Source organism: Arachis hypogaea, chromosome 16, assembly GCF_003086295.3.
Source record: "Arachis hypogaea cultivar Tifrunner chromosome 16, arahy.Tifrunner.gnm2.J5K5, whole genome shotgun sequence".
NCBI classification, from domain to species: Eukaryota; Viridiplantae; Streptophyta; class Magnoliopsida; order Fabales; family Fabaceae; genus Arachis; species Arachis hypogaea.
In genome coordinates this window covers 147,606,192-147,614,948 of record NC_092051.1, presented here as the reverse complement: position 1 = coordinate 147,614,948, position 8,757 = coordinate 147,606,192, and positions in this window count along the sequence as shown.

Below are 8,757 nucleotides of genomic sequence, written 5' to 3'. Positions count from 1 at the left end.
AGGGAAAATAAATTCATGAGGAATTGACATTTCACTTTTATTAGTTGATAATGTATTAAATATTGATATTATATAATTATAATAAAGATATTTTCCTAAATTAGTATAATCATGCATTATTCCTTAAATGTTAATTGTAATATAATTATAATAAAGATATTTTTTCTAAAATAAAGTTAGAAGAGAAAATAGTGATTTCATTTTAGAAAAAAATTGAATTCATGAGGAATTGACACCTCACTTTTATTAGTTGGAGAAAAAATTCAATTTTAGTATATTTCTCGTTATTATATATTTTTTTTTCTCTAATTATATATCCACTATTTTTTCCTTTGTTTTAGCATTTTGAACCTGGATTTAACTTATCGTTTTCACTTCTCAGTCATTCTATTAGATGTAGTTGATAACTATTGAATTTCTTTAATTAACATAAGAGAAAAATATATTATTATATGATAGAATTAATATGAGTAAATTTTATTATTAAATATACAAAATTAATGTAAAATAAAATTACACATAAAAAAGCAAAGAAAATAAAATTAAAATGGCAAAAATGATAAAAAGATTATTTTTACAATTTTATTTTGTCATTCTTATGTATAGAAGATTAGAAAATAATAAATTTTTGACTAAATTAATTTTGTATTCGTTGTATTCAAATTAAATAAGTAATAAATTATATTATTTTAATTTATTCCTTAAATTTATATATCATAAAAATCAAATCAATATATATAATTTTAAATTGTGTGATACTTAAATATCTAATCAAATCAATTAGTTGATATAATTAATGCATCATAATGAATTGTATTTAATGAGTTAAACAAAATAAATTAAAAAACACTCTAAAAAACATGATACGTTGACTCTATCATTAAATATAAAAAATCAATTTTTATATAATAGAATCGATAATATAATAGACGGTAAGAAAGAGAAAGATAAACATTTTAAATTCTAAGTTGTTTCATTTAAATGTTATAACGTATGTATCATATTATTTTATTTATTTTACTCTATAGACCTTTTAGTAATAAATTATTTTTCATTTTTTGGTTAGTTTATTGTTAAACTAATACTACTAAGTTAGGATAGGACTTACCCACATGGGCCATAGGCTACTAATTCTTTCATTATAATAATAATAATAATAAAAATAAGTATGAGAGGTTTAAATCTCGTCTTATATGTAGTAATTATTAGTTAACAGTAAACCTTTAAATAGAACTCAAATACGCGTTAAATTAATCCTTAACTTATCGGATCAGAAGATACTGTAGAAATACATTTTTTTTAGTTTTGGACTAAATCTTGAACCTTTACAAAAAAAATATAACCCTAAAAAAAATGAGTCGTCAAATATAAAAATGCAAAATGCAAACAAAGAAAGTAACGCAATATTATTTATAAAGACTAAAAATTCATTTAATTTTTTTCTTATATTCTGATAGAGATATTATCCTTGTTAAATAAATACAATCTACATTCCAAATATATATATATGAATTAAATTTTATCCTAAAATAAATATAATCAAGTTCATTTTCTTTAAATATACTCTTTGATATGCGTTCCAAATAAAGAAATATATTATTATATCTTAAATATGAAAAATTTCTTATTTTTATATGACTTTCCCTTTTTATTAATTGTTTGCTCTGCCAGCATTCAACATAGTTGTTCTAATCTATTTGGTAATTTAACATTCCAATCCTTTTAACATTCATTTTGATTGCTATTGTTTGTTTTCCCTCAATCATCAATCAAATATCATCATACCTAATAATTCTTACTTTATATTTCTAAGTTTTAATATTACAAAATTTTCAATAGATATATTTATTTATGTCTTATATATCCTCATTATTCTTACCTATGCATATTATATTTTTATAGAATATATTTTAAAATGAGAAACTGAATCGAATCCTAAAAAACTAACTATAATACTTGTTTTAAATGTACAAAATTTTTTTACTCTCCACTATATATATCTATTGTACCATAATAATTGTTCAATATATTCTTATTATTTACTTCACAATTTTATTCTACTTTTCTTACTTGAATATTGAATATTGTTCATCATGGCTGATCAAGAGAAAAAATACAAGTGTGACCAATGTGATAGAAAATTTTCTACCCCAAAAAATTTACGGAGCCACAAGAGCATATCTCACAATCCAGTTATTTATAATCCAAGTCACTGTTATATATGTGGTAAATACTTCGACATTCCATCATTGTTACAAGTTCATATGAATGAAGAACATGGTATTTTCTATATACTTTTGTAATCGATAAAGTCTTTGAAATATACATGTAAGTCTATAAGTTATATTAGAGTTTAAGACAAGAGTTAATATTTATGATATTTTATTTATTACTTTATTATGAATTTTCTTTTACAATATAGTTTGGAAATTATTATCTTATTAATTAGGGTTTTAGGGTTTGAACTTATCTTATATGAATTTTTATTATTTACGGATGTATTTTTTTTATTTGTTAAACTTGGAAGATTATATTTGATCAATAAAAATAAAATTTGAGTTTCAGTTTTAATCTTTATAAGTATTTTTTAGCTCTTGTTGATGTATGATCAATATAAATTTTACTTGTAATGTCTTTGAATTTTTTAAGTGGAATTTTATTTTTTATGGTTTTGCCTTTTTTTAGAATTATATACTATATTGTACTTTTTTTTAGCCTTGGGTAGTATATTGTATCTTATTTGCCTCTATTCAAGTTTTGCCTTTTTGGGACAAATGCCTCTATTCAAGTTTAATGGTAACCTAACCCTACTTCATACAAGTTTGGTCTTATCCATGGCCCATTCATTCTGAAAGAATTTCTTGTTAATTTAAAAAAAAAGAACTTGACCAAAAATAATTAAAACCAAAAATGTTCTCTGACCAAAACAAAAACGGAAAAAATCTCGATTAAGATCATGGCTGATTGTAGTGGGGTTTTCCGTTGATTTTGCTTCTTGTTAGGCCTTAGGGCCTCTTCAGTACAAAAAAGAAACGATAAAAAAATTCCCAAAAGAAGTGAACAAACAAAGTGTGACAAATTACTAACCAACTTGAGTTATCGAATAGTTGACCAAAAAAAAAAAGTTATCGAATAGTTAGTTCACTCATCCACTTAAATAAGTATTATAAATTTGAAGCCTGTCTGTCGGGAGGGATTTGCATATTAAAGAGTTAATAGCATTCGATTTCATTATATAAGTAAAATCGATCCACCAACGATCAGGACAATTTGCATATTAAAGAGCTAATAGCATTTAATTTCAGTATATAAGTAAAATGTTTAATTACTCTGTTGGTCCTTCTAGTTTCGTAAAATTTTTAATTAGGTCTTTGTACTTTTTTTTCTTTAATTGGGTCTTTGTACTAATTTTTTTCAATTAGGTCCCTCTTTAATTGACTTAATTTTATAGGGACCCAACTAAAAAAAATTAGTGCAGGGATCCAAATGAAAAGAAAAAAATGTAGGGATCCAATTAAAAAAAAATTAGTGCAATGACTCAATTAAAAGACAAAAAAATACATGAACCAAATTAAAAATTTTGCGAAACTATAGAGATTAACAACGTAATTAAACTTAAGTAAAATAATTGATCCACCAACGATCAGAAAAAAAAAGCGTTACAATATTGTCAAATTTAACGATAAAACCATATTAAAACTATTTAAAATTTTTATAATAGAAATAAAATGCTTGAAATATAAAGAACCAAAATAAAATTTTACCTAAATATTAAGAATCAAAATAACACTTTAACTTTTATTTCTTCTACAACTACTACCTTATAATAATCATTCAACAAACAAAGTAAAGTCAAACAATAGTGTTTTTTATATGTATGATACTTAATACAACGAGGATAGTTTATATTAATGGAATGAAAACTATATTAACTGGCAACCAAAAGTAATTTGTTATTGTCTAAATATTTAGAAAACGAAAAAAAAAAATTAGCGGTGAGAGATTTAAATTGTCTAAATTAAGTAGATTTGAATTTTATTGTTGTAAGCATACCAAAAGCGATGTAACCTATTGGATCATTTGATAAAATTCACTTAATATGAAAATTATTTATCTGATTAATAATATATTTTTAGCATTGTTCTTAGTCCCCTAATTTGCTAAGGCGGAATCCAATCAAACTGAATATTCCATTGTCGAAGAAAGACTCATGAATTTTAAATATAAGATCAAAATTTTCACAAATAACATCATTTGTTCTGATTTTTAAAATTACTCTTTGAAAACACTACAACTTAAATTAACGACAAGGGACAAAAAATGAAAAAATAGAATATTTAAAAAAAGAGACTCAAATATTCCTAAAAGATATGAAGAGAAAATTCTCCAAAAATATATGTAGAGACTTAAATAAATTAAAATGGACATATATTTATTATTAATAAAGACTAAAAATATACATTTAATTTTTTTATTTCCTAAAAATATACAACAACAACAACAAAGCCTTATCCCACTAAGTGGGGTCGGCTACATGAATCAAACGACGCTATTGTGCTCTGTCATGTATCATGTCTACAGAGAGACCGTTTACATGTAGATCTCGTTTGACCACCTCATGGATGGTCTTCTTAGGTCTTCCTCTGCCTTTCGCCCTTTGTCCATCTTCCATCTCATCCACCCTCCTGACTGGATGTTCTATCGGTCTTCTTCTCACATGTCCAAACCACCTGAGACGCGATTCAACCATCTTTTCCACAATGGGTGCTACTCCAACTCTCTCCCTTATATCTTCATTCCTTATTTTATCCAATCGCGTGTGACCACTCATCCATCTCAACATCTTCATCTCTGCCACACTCAGCTTATGTTCGTGCTCTCCTTTAGCCGCCCAACACTCCGTACCATACAGCATAGCCGGTCTTATAGCGGTGCGATAGAATTTACCTTTAAGTTTTAAAGGCACTTTTTTGTCGCATATAAAACCAGATGCACTCCGCCATTTTGACCAACCTGCTTGGATCCTATGATTTACATCATGTTCAATCTCTCCATTATCCTGTATGATGCACCCAAGATACTTAAAACTTTTAACTTTTCGTAAGGTGTTCTCTCCAATTTTCACCTCTATATTGGAGTTTTCCCTTCTCAGACTGAACTTACATTCCATATATTCCGTCTTGCTACGGCTTATGCACAGACCATACACTTCTAGAGCTTCTCTCCATAACTCCAACTTCTTATTTAGGTCTTCCCTTGACTCTCCCATAAGGACGATATCATCGGCAAAAAGCATGCACCATGGCACAGGCTCTTGGATGTGCTCTGTGAGTACTTCCAAGACTAATGTGAAAAGGTATGGACTTAAGGATGATCCCTGGTGTAATCCTATACCAATAAGAAATTCCTCTGTCACACCACCTTGAGTCTTCACACTAGTTGTGGCCCCATCATACATGTCTTTAATTGCCCGAATATATGCGATCCTTACTCTCCTCTTTTCTAAAACCTTCCATAAGACCTCCCTTGGTACCCTATCATACGCTTTTTCCAAATCAATAAACACCATGTGTAGATCCCTTTTATTACTACGATACCTCTCCATCATCCTTCTTAATAGGTATATCGCTTCAGTGGTAGATCTGCCTGGCATAAATCCAAATTGGTTCTCTGTTACTTGTGTCTCTTTTCTCAACCTCCGTTCTATCACCCTTTCCCATAACTTCATAGTATGACTCATAAGCTTAATCCCTCTATAATTTCCGCAACTTTGTATATCCCCCTTATTCTTGTAGATAGGTACCAAGGTGCTCTTTCTCCACTCATCAGGCATCTTCTTTGACCTTAAAATCTCATTAAAAAGCTTGGTTAACCAGTTGATGCCTTTTCCTCCAAGACCCTTCCAAACCTCAATCGGGATATTATCAGGTCCTACTGCCCTGCCATTTTTCATCTGCTTTAGAGCCTCTTTTACCTCGAAGTCTCGAATCCTTCGATAGTAGTCAAAGTTTTGATCTTCTTCCCTTGTGCATAATCGACCAAGGCTCGGAAGAGTCTTCTGTCCCTCATTAAATAACTCGTAGAAGTAGCTCTTCCACCTTTCATTAATCTTCTCCTCTTGAGCCAACACCTCTCCATCCTTATCCTTTATGCACTTAACCTGATCCAAATCTCTCGTTCTTCTTTCCCGGCTCTTTGCAATTCTATATATACCTTTTTCTCCTTCTTTCGTGTCCAAAGACTGGTAGAGACCCTCATATGCTCTTGTTCTTGCTTCACTTACAGCCACTTTTGCCTCTTTCTTAGCCGCCTTATATTTTTCCCAGTTATCTGCATTGCGGCATAAAGACCACTCTTTAAAGCATTCTCTTTTTATCTTTATCTTTTCTTGTATACTCGCATTCCACCACCAGGACTCCTTGTCTCTTGGTCCTATTCCTTTAGATTCACCAAAACTTTCTTTTGCTGTTTTTCTAATAACTTCTGCCATCTCCCTCCACATCTCTTCCGCGCTTCCATTCCCATCCCACCTTGCCTCTTCTCCTACCCGTCTTAGGAAGCTTCTTTGTTCCTCACCTTTCATCCGCCACCACCTCGTCCTTGGGTTCTTCGTATGATGTCTTTTCCTCAACTTTTGCTCAACGCGAAAATCCATGACGAGCACCCTATGTTGTGTTGTCAAACTCTCTCCCGGGATAATTTTACAGTTAATGCAAAATTTCCGGTCGACTCTCCTCAACAAGAAGAAGTCGATTTGAGAGCTTGTCATGCCACTCTTATAGGTTATAAGATGTTCGTCTCTCTTTTTAAAACATGTATTTGCGATGAGAAGATCAAAAGTTGAGGAAAAGTCCAAAATAGTTTTACCCTCGGCATTGATCACCCCGAAACCATGGCCTCCGTGAATACTCCCATATCCAGTCACTTCTCTCCCAACATGGCCATTTAAATCTCCTCCTAAGAAAATCTTATCTCCCAAAGATATGCCTTGAACTAAACTCTCTAGATCCTCCCAAAACCTTATCTTGTGTTGTTCGTCCGAACCCACTTGCGGTGCATAGGCGCTAATCACATGAAAAGCACCTCCCTCCACCACAAGTTTGATAGAGATGATCCGATCTCCCACCCTCTTGACATCAACTACGTCCTTCTTCCACTGCTTATCCACAATTATTCCAACTCCATTCCTATTCTTCACCTTTCCTGTATACCAAAGTTTGAAACCAGAAGAATCCAACTCCCTAGCCTTTGCACCAACCCATTTCGTTTCTTGTAGGCACATAATGTTAATCTTCCTCCTTATCATGGTATCCACCACCTCCATGGACTTTCCTGTTAGAGTGCCTATGTTCCATGTCCCAAATCTCAACCTTTTGTCGCTTCGACCTTTACCTTTTCCTTTGTGAACTAGCTTATTTACCCTCGTCCGTTCACGAAAACGCGAGAACCCTTGCTCATTTAACACTACATCCGGGCACCGATGCAGCGGCTCTTGCTTTGACACCGTACTCGAGCCATACGGCGCGTTACTTCCGGGTAACGACCTAGCTTTAGCGCAATAATGTCTTTGATTCATGTCATGGGGGGTTCGGCTATATTTTTACGTTGGTTGCCGAAGACCTAACACAACCCTCCTCCTTTATCCAGGCTTGGGACCGGCTATGTACCGCAAGTGTAACATAGGCGGAGTTTATTTCCTAAAAATATATATTTAATTTTTTTATTTCCTGCTGCGAGATATATTATCATTATAAAAGAACGTACATTCCAAATACAAAGTAATTTTTATACTAAAATACATATTCATGTTTAAATTTATTTAAATATACGCTTTGATATACGTTCTAAAAACATAACATATATTACTATATCTTAGATATGAAAACTTTCTTGTTTTCCTATAATCTTTCCCTTTTTAAATTATTTTCTTGTCATAAAATTCTTTGCATTCAATATGGTTAATTATATATATATACTAATTTCACATTTCAGATCTTTTTAACATTCGTTTCGATTGATTGTTGTTCCCTCAATCAATTATATGTCATCATCACTAATAATTCTCGCCTAATATTTCTAAATTTTAATATTGCAAACTTTTTTGTTAGATTACATTTATTTATATCTTATGTTCATTGTTCTTATGCACTTATATTATATTTTTGCAAAATATCTTTTATCTTTTTAACACTTATTCTAAAGCATGTAACCTTCTCTTATTCTACACTATATATACCCATGATACTATAATAGTTGTCCAATACATTCTTATTATTTGATTTACATATTTTATTCTACATAATTTTCTTACTTGAATATTGAATATTGTTCATCATGTCTGATCAAGTGGAGAAATACGAGTGTGACCAATGTGATAAAAAATTTGCTACCTCAAAAAAGTTACGCAGTCATAAGAGCAAGTTTCATAATCCAGTTATTTACAATCCATGTCACTGCAATATATGTGATACATACTTTGAAATTCCATCATTGCTACAAGTTCATATGAAGGAAGAACATGGTTACTATACGTTTTTGTGATCGATAATGTATAAGTCCATGAATTATATTAGAGTTTAGGATGAGAGTTAACATTTATGCTATTTTATTTATTAGGAATTTTTGTTAAGTATTTAAATTGAGAATTTTTTCCTATAATTAGAATTTTAACTTAGTTTATTCGGGTCCTTATATAAATATATGAGTCTTTTTTATTTGTTATGTTTGCACAATTATATTTGATCAATAAAAGAAATA